General features: G+C 38.9%; 1 pseudogene; it reads right to left on the bottom strand.

The window, feature by feature from the left end:
- Positions 1-4,518: 4,518 nt before the first annotated feature.
- On the bottom strand, positions 4,519-4,637 carry LOC147369388 (5S ribosomal RNA; annotated as a pseudogene).
- Between the last annotated feature and the right edge of the window lie 6,510 nt (positions 4,638-11,147).

The raw sequence follows: 11,147 nt of genomic DNA, 5'->3' as shown, positions 1-11,147 counted from the left end.
ACAAATCCATTATTCTAATTCTCACTACAAACCCATTTCTGGGGCTTAGAAAGAATAAGCAAGCCCCAGAAATGGGTTTGCAGTGAGAATTAAATGAGAATAATGCATTTGTGTAACCGGCATACCGACAGTTTAATTTGGGGTTCAAATTCAAGGTCATAAACTAATGACTGGCTGTTCAGGGGCTCAAATCCAGGTCTATCTCTAAATCCAACGTGTTTTACTACAAACATAGAAAGGACGAGAAAAGTAACATATTACAAATATCAAACTGCTGCTGCTGCTGCGTCGCTTCAGTCCTGTCCAACTCTGTGCGACCCCATAGACGGCAGCCTACCAGGCTCCCCCGTTCCTGGGATTCTCCAGGCAAGAACACTGGAGTGGGTTGCCATTTCCTTCTCCAATGCATGAAAGGGAAAAGTGAAAGTGAGGTCGCTCAGTCGTGTCCGACTCTGAGCGACCCCATGGACTGCAGCCCACCAGCTCCTCCACCCATGGGATTCTCCAGGCAAGAGTACTGGAGTGGGGTGCCACTGCCTTCTCCAAAATATCAAACTAGGAAGATGAAATAAATAAGTTACTGAAATAGGCAGTGAGGGCCTTGGAACAAAACTTTACCAGTAGTCAGTATATCTATTCCAAATCAAGGTTCAAACTTTTCACAAAGGCTAGATGAACAATATCTAGCTTCATATAAGCAAATTGCAACAAAAAATATGACTTTGTCAAATGTCATGAGAACAAATCTGTATCCAAATACTTCTAAGAAGCTGATGTGGGGTGCTGTGGCAGAGGTGAAGATCAGATCACATCAGATCAGTCGCTCAGTTGTGTCCGACTCTTTGCGACCCCATTAATCGCAGCATGCCAGGCCTCCCTGTCCATCACCAACGCCCAGAGTTCACTCAGACTCACGTCTATCGAGTCAGTGATGCCATCCAGCCATCTCATCCTCTGTCGTCCCCTTCCCCTCCTGCCCCCAATCCTTCCCAGCATCACAGTCTTTTCCAATGAGTCAATTCTTTGCATGAGGTGGCCAAAGTACTGGAGTTTCAGCTTTAGCATCACTCCTTCCAAAGAAAGCCCAGGGCTAATCTCCTTCAGAATGGACTGGTTGGATCTCCTTGCAGTCCAAGGGACTCTCAAGAGTCTTCTCCAACACCACAGTTCAAAAGCATCCATTCTTCAGCGCTCAGCCTTCTTCACAGTCCAACTCTCACATCCATACGTGACCACTGGAAAAACCATAGCCTTGACTAGACGGACCTTTGTTGGCAAAGTAATGTCTCTGCTTTTGAATATGCTATCTAGGTTGGTCATAACTTTCCTTCCAAGGAGTAAGCGTCTTTTAATTTCATGGCTGCAGTCACCATCTGTAGTGATTTTGGAGCCCAGAAAAATAAAGTCTGACACTGTTTCCACTGTTTCCCCATCTATTTCCCATGAAGTGGTGGGACCGGATGCCATGATCTTCGTTTTCTGAATGTTGAGCTTTAAGCCAACTTTTTCACTCTCCACTTTCACTTTCATCAAGCTTTTGAGTTCCTCTTCACTTTCTGCCATAAGGGTGGTGTCATCTGCATATCTGAGGTTATTGATATTTCTCCCGGCAATCTTGATTCCAGCTTGTGTTTCTTCCAGTCCAGCGTTTCTCATGATGTACTCTGCATATAAGTTAAATAAACAGGGTGACAATATACAGCCTTGACGAACTCCTTTTCCTATTTGGAATCAGTCTGTTGTTCCATGTCCAGTTCTAACTGTTGCTTCCTGACCTGCATACAAATTTCTCAAGAGGCAGATCAGGTGGTCTGGTATTCCCATCTCTTTCAGAATTTTCCACAGTTTATTGTGATCCACACAGTCAAAGGCTTTGGCATAGTCAATAAAGCAGAAATAGATGTTTTTCTGGAACTCTCTTGCTTTTTCCATGATCCAGTGGATGTTGGCAATTTGATCTCTGTTTCCTCTGCCTTTTCTAAAACCAGCTTCAATATCAGGAAGTTCACGGTTCACATATTGCTGAAGCCTGGCTTGGGAAAATTTTGAGCATTACTTCACTAGCGTGTGAGATGAGTGCAATTGTGTGGTAGTTTGAGCATTCTTTGGCATTGCCTTTCTTTGGGATTGGAATGAAAGCTGACCTTTTCCAGTCCTGTGGCCACTGTTGAGTTTTCCAAATTTGCTGGCATATTGAGTGCAGCACTTTCACAGCATCATCTTTCAGGATTTGGAATAGCTCAACTGGAATTCCATCACCTCCACTAGCTTTGTTCGTAGTGATGCTTTCTAAGGCCCACTTGACTTCACATTCCAGGATGTCTGGCTCAGGGTGAGTAATCACACCATCGTGATTATCTGGGTCATGAAGATCTTTTTTGTACAGTTCTTCTGTGTATTCTTGCCATCTCTTCTTAATATCTTCTGCTTCTGTTAGGTCCATACCATTTCTGTCCTTTATCAAGCTCACCTTTGCATGAAATGTTCCTTTGGTATCTCTGATTTTCTTGAAGAGATCCCTAGTCTTTCCCATTCTGTTGCTTTCCTCTATTTCTTTGCACTGATCGCTGAGGAAGGCTTTCTTATCTCTTCTTGCTATTCTTTGGAACTCTGCATTCAGATGTTTATATCTTTCCTTTTCTCCTTTGCTTTTCGCTTCTCTTCTTTTCACAGCTATTTGTAAGGCCTCCCCAGACAGCCATTTTGCTTTTTTGCATTTCTTTTCTGTGGGAATGGTCTTGATCCCTGTCTCCTGTACAATGTCACGAACCTCATTCCATAGTTCATCAGGCACTCTATCTATCAGATCTAGGCCCTTAAATCTATTTCTCACTTCCACTGTATAATCATAAGGGATTTGATTTAGGTCATATCTGAATGGTCTAGTGGTTTTCCCTACTTTCTTCCATTTAAGTCTGAATTTGGCAATAAGGAGTTCATGGTCTGAGCCACAGTCAGCTCCTGGTCTTGTTTTTGCTGACTGTATAGAGCTTCTCCATCTTTGGCTGCAAAGAATATAATCAATCTGATTTCAGTGTTGACCATCTGGTGATGTCCATGTATAGAGTCTTCTCTTGTGTTGTTGGAAGAGGGTGTTTGTTATGACCAGTGCATTTTCTTGGCAAAACTCAGTCTTTTCCTGCTTCATTCTGTATTCCAAGGCCAAATTTGCCTGTTACTCCAGGTGTTTCTTGACTTCCTACTTTTGCATTCCAGTCCCCTATAATGAAAAGGACATCTTTTTGGGGTGTTAGTTCTAAAAGGTCTTGTAGGTCTTCATAGAACCATTCAACTTCAGCTTCTGTAGAGGTGAAGGGGAGAGAGAAAAACATTTAGAGGATGCTTTAGGAGAACTTCCCTGGTGGCTCAGACAGTAAAGCATCTGTCTACAGTGCGGGAGACCTGGGTTTGATCCCTGGGTCAGGAAGATCCCCTGGAGAAGGAAATGGCAATCCACTTCAGTACTACTGCCTGGAAAATCCCATGGACAGAGGAGCCTGGTAGGACACAACTGAGTGACTTTACTTTCACTTTAGGAGAACAGGAAACTGGCAATTGTATGGTAAGACATCTGTGTTCGGAGGATCATAATTTGAAAACAAGAGTAATATGCTTAGCCATATTTTCATTCACACTTCTGAAGTCTCCTCAAAGGGATACCTAAAATTTGCTGGGAACAGACCTCAAGCCAGATGTTGCACTTTAAGCTAGTGTCCTGTTTTGTTTTCCTTGCTCATTCCACCTAGCTTTCTTTAAATATCCTTTGTTTATAAAAAAAAAAATTAACTAATAGTATCATTGTAAGGATTCTTTCAGTTTAAATATTTTGTAAAATAGCAATTCTGGAAAATGAAGAAAATTTTTTTAAAACCCATATATCCTAAAACTCAAGGTACAACACACCCTTCCCTAAATTGCCTTGCTAAGTCAAAAGATCTTTTTTTGTGAGTCTGGGGCATCTTGTCACATCAAAATGCAAGAAAATAGATGAAGAATACTAGGGTTATGCCAAAATGATCGAGGAGTCAAACTAGCTCCTACCAGTCAAAGATGGAACAATTTGAGCATAAAAATGAGTAAGTTCAATAAAAGGAGATGTATGGTACACGTTAGAATCCATGAATTCATACTGATAAAAAAAAAAGGCTTTTTAAACTTTTAATGGATCCAAATTACATCAATGATTCTGTTTCTATTTGGAAGTAGAGGAATCATGACTGACTAGTTTCCCTATCACTTCATGAGCTAGGTTTTCTTACTATGATATCAACCAGGTTAGGTCCTGCTGTCTCTACAGTGAGGCTCATTTAGGTCAAAGCAGCCAACCAATACTGAGAATGCAGGGCTCAGAAGTCTCCAGTATCCTCAGCAAGTGACCACGAAGAGTGCATGCTCACCCTCTGTTGCTAAAATGGAATAAAGGAACTTTTAGGAACTTTGAATAGATTCCTTTAAAGAGTTCACATCTGCAAATAAGTATAGTTTCTTTCTTTGCCTTTTTTTTTTTTTTTTTAAATTAGTCTACAGCATCTGTTATTCCCATGCGGTCTCCCATCCAAGTACTAACCAGGCCTGACCCTACTTAGCTTCCGAGATCAGATGAGATCAGGCACGTTCAGGGTGGTATGACCATAGACTGCTTTTGTTTTTAATTGAAATGTAGTTGATTTACATTATCTTAGTTTCAGGCGTACAACATAATGATTCAATATTTCACAGATTTTACTCCATTTAAAGTTATTCCAGGACTTGCCTGGAGGTCCAGTGGTTAGGACTCTGGGCTTCCACTGCAGGAGGCACATGTTTCATTCCTGGTGAGGGAACGAAGATCCCACATGCTGCATGGCACAGCCAAAAAATTTAAATTACAATAAGTTAAATTAAAAACAAAGTTATTACAAACAAAAGCAGAACACTCTTTGATATAAACCACAACAATATCTTGCTCCACCTCCTAATGAAAATAAAACCAAAAATAAACAAATGAGACCTAATTAAACTGAAAAGGTTTTGCACAGCAAAGGAAATCATAAACAAAATAGAAAGACAACCCACAGAATGGGAGAAAATATCTGCAAACAAAGTGACCAAAAAGGGTTTAATCTCCAAAATATACAAACATCTCATGCAGTTCAATATCAAAAAACAAACAACCCAATTAAAAACTGGGTGGAAGATCTAAAGAGACATTTCTCCAAAGAAGACAGATAGCCAAGAAGCACATGAAAAGATGCTCAACATTACTAATTATATTAGAGAAATGCAAATCAAAACTATGAGGTACTGCGTCACACAGGTTAGAATAGCCCTCATCAAAAAAATCTACAAATAATAAATGCTGGAGAGGGTGTGGAGAAAAGGGAACCCTCCTACATTATTGATGGGAATGTACATTGGTATAGCCACCATGGGGAACAGTATGGAAATTCCTTTAAAAACTAAAAATAGAGCTAATGTATAACCCTGCAATCCCACTCCTGGGCATATATCCAGAGTAAAACATGGTCTGAAAGGATACGTGCATCCCAATGTACACTGAAGCACTGTTTACAACACCCAAGACATGGAAGCAACCTACATGTCCATGGACAGAGGAATGGATGAAGATGTGGTACTTATATACAATGGAATATTACGCAGCCATTAAAAAGGACAAAATAATGCCATTTGCAGCAACATGGATGGACCTAGAGATTGTCATACTGAGTAAAGTCAGTCAGAGAAAGATGGAAAAATATCATATGACATCCCTTATATGCAGAATCTAAAAAAAACTGTACAAATTAATTTCTTTACAGAATAGAAACAGATTCATAGACTTAGATAATGAACTTATGGTTGCCAGTAGGGGAAGGATCAGGGGAAGGGATAGTTAGGGAGTTTTAGATTGACATGTACACACAGCTATATTTTAAATGGGTAACCAACAAGGTCTTCTGTATAGCACAGGGAACTCTGCTCAATGTCATGTGGCAGCCTGGATGGGAGAGGAGTTTGGGGGAGAATGGATACATGTATATGTACAGCTGAGTCTCTTTGCTGTCCACCTGAAACTATAACAGTATTGTTAATTGCCTAGACTCCAATATAAGATAAAAAGTTAAAAAAAATCCAGTGCAAAACTTCAAAGATAGCATCAAAATCATTCTTTCTCTGTAAGTGTACTTAAAATGGGTGAACTGTATACTTAAAATGGGTGAAATGTTTTGATATGTAAATTATACTTCGATAAAGAGACAGCAATTAAATAATTTTTAAAGTAATTATTGGGAAATTAGGACAAACATTTTTTTTTGGCTGTGCTATGCAGCTTGCTGGATCTTAGTTCCCCAGCCAGAAACTGAACCTGGGCCCTAGGCAGTGGAAGCAGAGTCCCACCCACTGAACCAACAGAAAATTCCCAAATTAGTACAATTTTAACACTGTCTGGATATTTGGTGATATCTAGGAATTATTAAAGTGTAATAATGCTATCATGTGTATGTGTTTTATATCAGTTTTAGATAAATGTATTGAAATATTTTAGGAAGACATGATTTGGAGAACTTGCTTCAATATAATTCAGAGGGAAAGAGAGTGGTAGGGATACAGATTTTTTTAAAAATAGGTCTTGAATTTTTAATTACTAAAGCTTGTTGACAGCCACATGGACAGTGATTATACTCTTATTTTTACTAAGTTTTGTCTAAGTTTGTAATTAAAAAAATTTTTTTTATTAGGTATTTATGGCTGCATCAGGTCTTAGTTGTGGCACACAGGATACTTCATTGCAGCGAGGGCTTCTCTCTAACCGTGGTGCGTAGGCTTGCCAGGTGTGGTTCTCGGGCTCAGTAGTTGCGGCGGGTACGCTTAGCTGCCCTATGGCATATGGGATCTTACTTCTCCAACCAAGAATCAAGCCCGCACTCTCTTCATTGGAAGCTGGATTCTTAACCACTGAACCACCAGGGAAGTCCCAACAAATTTTAAAAAATAAATAAACAGAATTTTTACAAACTCTTCTTGTGTATGTACTGTTTTTGTTATAGGTCCACAGCTACTCCAAAAAAAAAAAATCATCAGTTTCAGTTATCAGCCATTCTGCACCTGGCATACTGAAGATGCATAACACTTTGTAGTTATTATTCGTTTCTTTATGTGACACAGGGAGCACAACAGCCATGTAAGTAGCCCTGAACATGATTTAAAAGCCAGAGTCATCACAACTTATGAATGACCTCTTATCTGATACTTCTTTTTATTAAGTTACTTTCTATTGAAGTATAGTTGATTAGCAATGTTGTGCTGATTGCTGGTGTACAACAGTGATTTAGTTATACATACATACTTTTTCATATTTTTTTCCACTATGGCTTATTACAGGATTATCTGATACTTCTGAGCTTATAGAGAATAAGCACAATAACCAGTTTTTCTGTCGAAATTCCTCTAAAAACAAGCCTAAAGAGCTTAGGACTAAGCAGATGGGGAGTTTCACTGGCTCTGTGCTAAAATTAAGTAGCTAATTTGAGAGATAAAGCATGTTAAAATATCAATTCAGAACAAAAAAAATCACATTACATGGTTTATGTTCTACATATTAAAGCATGTTTTCTAGTATGGGTTCCTAGAGGAAAGGGACTTGTGGTCTGTTCAGCATGTGAGCTGCTCTTAATACATTATACGGGAGATGCTCAAGTTACTAAGGTTGTTGAATTTATTAGGCCAGTTGAAAGCTGCGGAAAGGACTAATTAAAATGGCTTATTTTAACCTAAAATATAATAAATTCTTTATGTTCAAAAGTGGTCCTCACACCTGTTAAAATGGCTATTATCAAAAGGACAAGAAATAACAAGCATTGGAGAGGATGTGGAGAAAAGGGAACCCTTGGGTACTGTCAGCGGGAATGTAAACTGGCGCAGCCACTATGGAAAATAGTGCAGAGGTTCCTCAAAAAAATTAAAAATAGAAACTACCATGTGATCTCACAAATCCACGCTGGGTATTTATCCAAGAAAATGAAAACACTAGCACTCCCATGTTCTTTGCAGCATTATTTACAATGGCCAAGATATGGAAACAAGCTAAGAGTTCATCAATAGAACAGATAAAACACAATATACTGAAATAGCTATCTATATGTTTATCTATATACAGAAATATTATTCAATCATAAAAAAAGAATATCTTTCCATCTGCAACAACATGGATGGATCCTTGGGGTATTATGCTAAGTGAAATACATCAGACAGACAAAGACAAATACTGTATGATCTCAGCTTTAAATGGAATCTATAAAACCAAAACCAAGCTTACAGAGAATAGATTGGTATGCCACAGATTGGTGGGGGGTAGGGTGTCCGCTAAATAGATAAGTGGAGTCAAAAGGTACAAACTTCAGGTTATAAAATAAGTAATCCATGGAGATGCAATGTGCAACATGGCGACTATAGCTATTACTGTACTGGCGGCTCAGTGGTAAAGAATCTGCCTGCCAACGCAGGAGACACAGGTTCAATCCCTGGGTCAGGAAGATCCCCTGCAGAAGGAAATGGCAACCCACTCCAGTATCCTTGTCTGGAAAATCCCAGACAGAGGAGCCAGGTGGGCAGAGTGGGACACAACACAGTGACTAGACAACAATTGCATATTTGAAAGCTGCTAGATCTTAAAAGTTCTCATCACAAGAAAAAAAAGAATTCTGCAGCTATGTACGGTGATAAATGTTAGCTAGACTTAGTATAATGACCATTTCATAATATATACAAATATCAAATCATTATGTTGTATACCTGGAACTAATATATCAACTATCCTTTAATTAAAAAAAAGAGCAGTTCCTTTGGGCCCCACACCTTCCACCAACAATAAAAACAGTATTTCCTATCATCTACAGAGAGATAGATCTTGAGCTATATAACAGCTCGATATGGGCAGAGGCCATCTTAATTTGTCGTATGTACTTGACTTGGATATAGTCTAACTACTGTCCTGGTGGCTCAGTGGTAAAGAATCCACCTGCCAATGAAACAGATGCGGGTCCAATCCCTGGGTCAGGAAGATCCCCCAGAGAAGGAAATGGCAACCCACTCCAGTATTCTTGCCTGGGAAATCCCATGGACAGAGAAGCCTGGCAGGCTACAGTCCATGAGGTCACAAAAGACTCGGATACAACTTGGTGACTATACAACAATACTCTACCTAACCACGTCTCCTATGTGTGCATGTGTATGCACACACTCTCACACTCCATAGCCTACTTAATCCTATGTCACCACTTATTATCTTCAACTCCTCTCTTTCCCTCATTACTGATACCAAGTTTTATTAACTGCCTGTTCTAGGTCATCACCTGCCCACTTCTCTTTCCCATTGCCTGATCTTAATCAGAGTATCTCACCCAAATGAGATTTTACCACTGTGCCTGCCTGATTCCTCATCCTCCAAGCCAATCTAAACTACGAGTGTCATTTCTTTATTTAAAACTTTCTAACGGCTCACCATTGTCTTAAAAAGAAACTCTGATTGTCGGGCTCTTCTATGATCTGGTCCATTTCATCTCCTCTCAGCCCTTGTTCACCACTCCCACTCACCATACACAATAAATCGTTTAAATATAATGCTTTCCAGGCTTACGTATGTGTGCATATGTTGTTTTTCCTGTCTCTAATACTCTCCTCCTCTCACACCAATCTGTACTCATCTTTCAGCTCTCAGCTTAAACATCATTTTGAGTATTCTCATAGCCCCCTTCATTTGTCTCAGAAGTACTATTCATCATATTTTATAATTTTCTACTTGTCCAAATCTTTCATTAGACACAAAGCAAGTCTAGTGTACTCAGAAGAGTGTTTGACTCAATGACGGCATGCTGATCTTCAGTAAATTAACAGTTTTTAATGACAGCTAATAATGATTTAAACTAGCTTCACAACCCTCAATTTGGTTTCCTGTTATCTGTAGGATTTTCGCTTCTTAATTCTACTCCAACCTCAACCCACAACCTTTACTCACCTATAGGGATGTTGCACTAAAATCCATTCTCTTCTTGCATAACTAGACCTGGCTTCTCAAGTACAGACTACATTTCCCCAATGCCTCTTAAGGCTATATGTATTCCTGTGATCAACCTACAGTCAAAAGAACATAAGAAGTTATACAATTTATGGCTTAGATTTCCAAAGGCCATTCCTTCAAGGGCTAAAATGAAAACAACTGAGTTATCTCAGAAGCCATGTTTTGAAAATGGCAAAATGTGAATCCAGATCTTTGAAAGACTGGATGGAGGACAGCACAGGACACTTAAGTGGTGAGAAATATGCTTTATCAGAGCCATTGCATTTTGGAGTCTCCTTGTTACTACTTTCACTACCCTAAGGCCTAATACACAGAATACAGAGAGGCAGATGAAATGGGAGACTTCAGATTTTCAGCAAAATGACATAGACCTAATAAAGATTAAAAATTCCAATATAAAAAATTTACAATGAACCCAGGGTCATATACAGAAAATAGAAAATTTTGAAACTAGTTAAAAATATCTTCTTTAATGAGAAAGAACTGACATTTATTTGAGACAAATTAATACAATCAACAAGCAAAAACAAAACAAAAGACAAGGAAAAAGAACTTTTTTTTTTTTTTTGAAAAGGAACTTCTGTGTCTATGGTGTCCGTAGGTAATGTGCAGCTAGGGTAGCAACTAGGGTGACTGACATTGTACTTGTAACTTATTCCAAAAAAAGTTAGGCCAAGGATAATGGGGCAAATGACAGACAACAGACCACAATCCAGCTTCAGAGGTCACAAACCAACACCAAGAGGTCAAAGACAAAATGGGCAAATTCTTATAAAAACACACCACACTCCTATGAAAATAAATGCCTAAAAGAATGAAGATCTTAAAAAGATTTTTGAAGATTTAAAAACTTTATAAAGATTTTAAAAGAGTCATGAGAAAAACGACAGAGAAAACTTAAAAATCAACAACAAAAAGGCCCTGTCACTCTCCTTGTAAAGAAGCTGCTTTAAGAGTCCGTAGGTTCTCAGAAAAGAATTTTAGCTACTGGCAAGGCAATAAGATGAATGTATTAGAATTCCAGGCACATTTATCTATTTCAGGGCCAGCACAAAAACACCTACTACTAAAACCAGAACACCAGCTTTAA

The sequence above is a fragment of the Bos grunniens genome, chromosome 7 (genome assembly GCF_055505025.1).
Source record: "Bos grunniens cultivar Pamir isolate PY7600 chromosome 7, Bosgru_T2T1.0, whole genome shotgun sequence".
Taxonomy (NCBI): Eukaryota; Metazoa; Chordata; class Mammalia; order Artiodactyla; family Bovidae; genus Bos; species Bos grunniens.
Note: the sequence above shows the minus strand (reverse complement) of the source record. Positions and strands in the feature narration are given on the sequence as shown.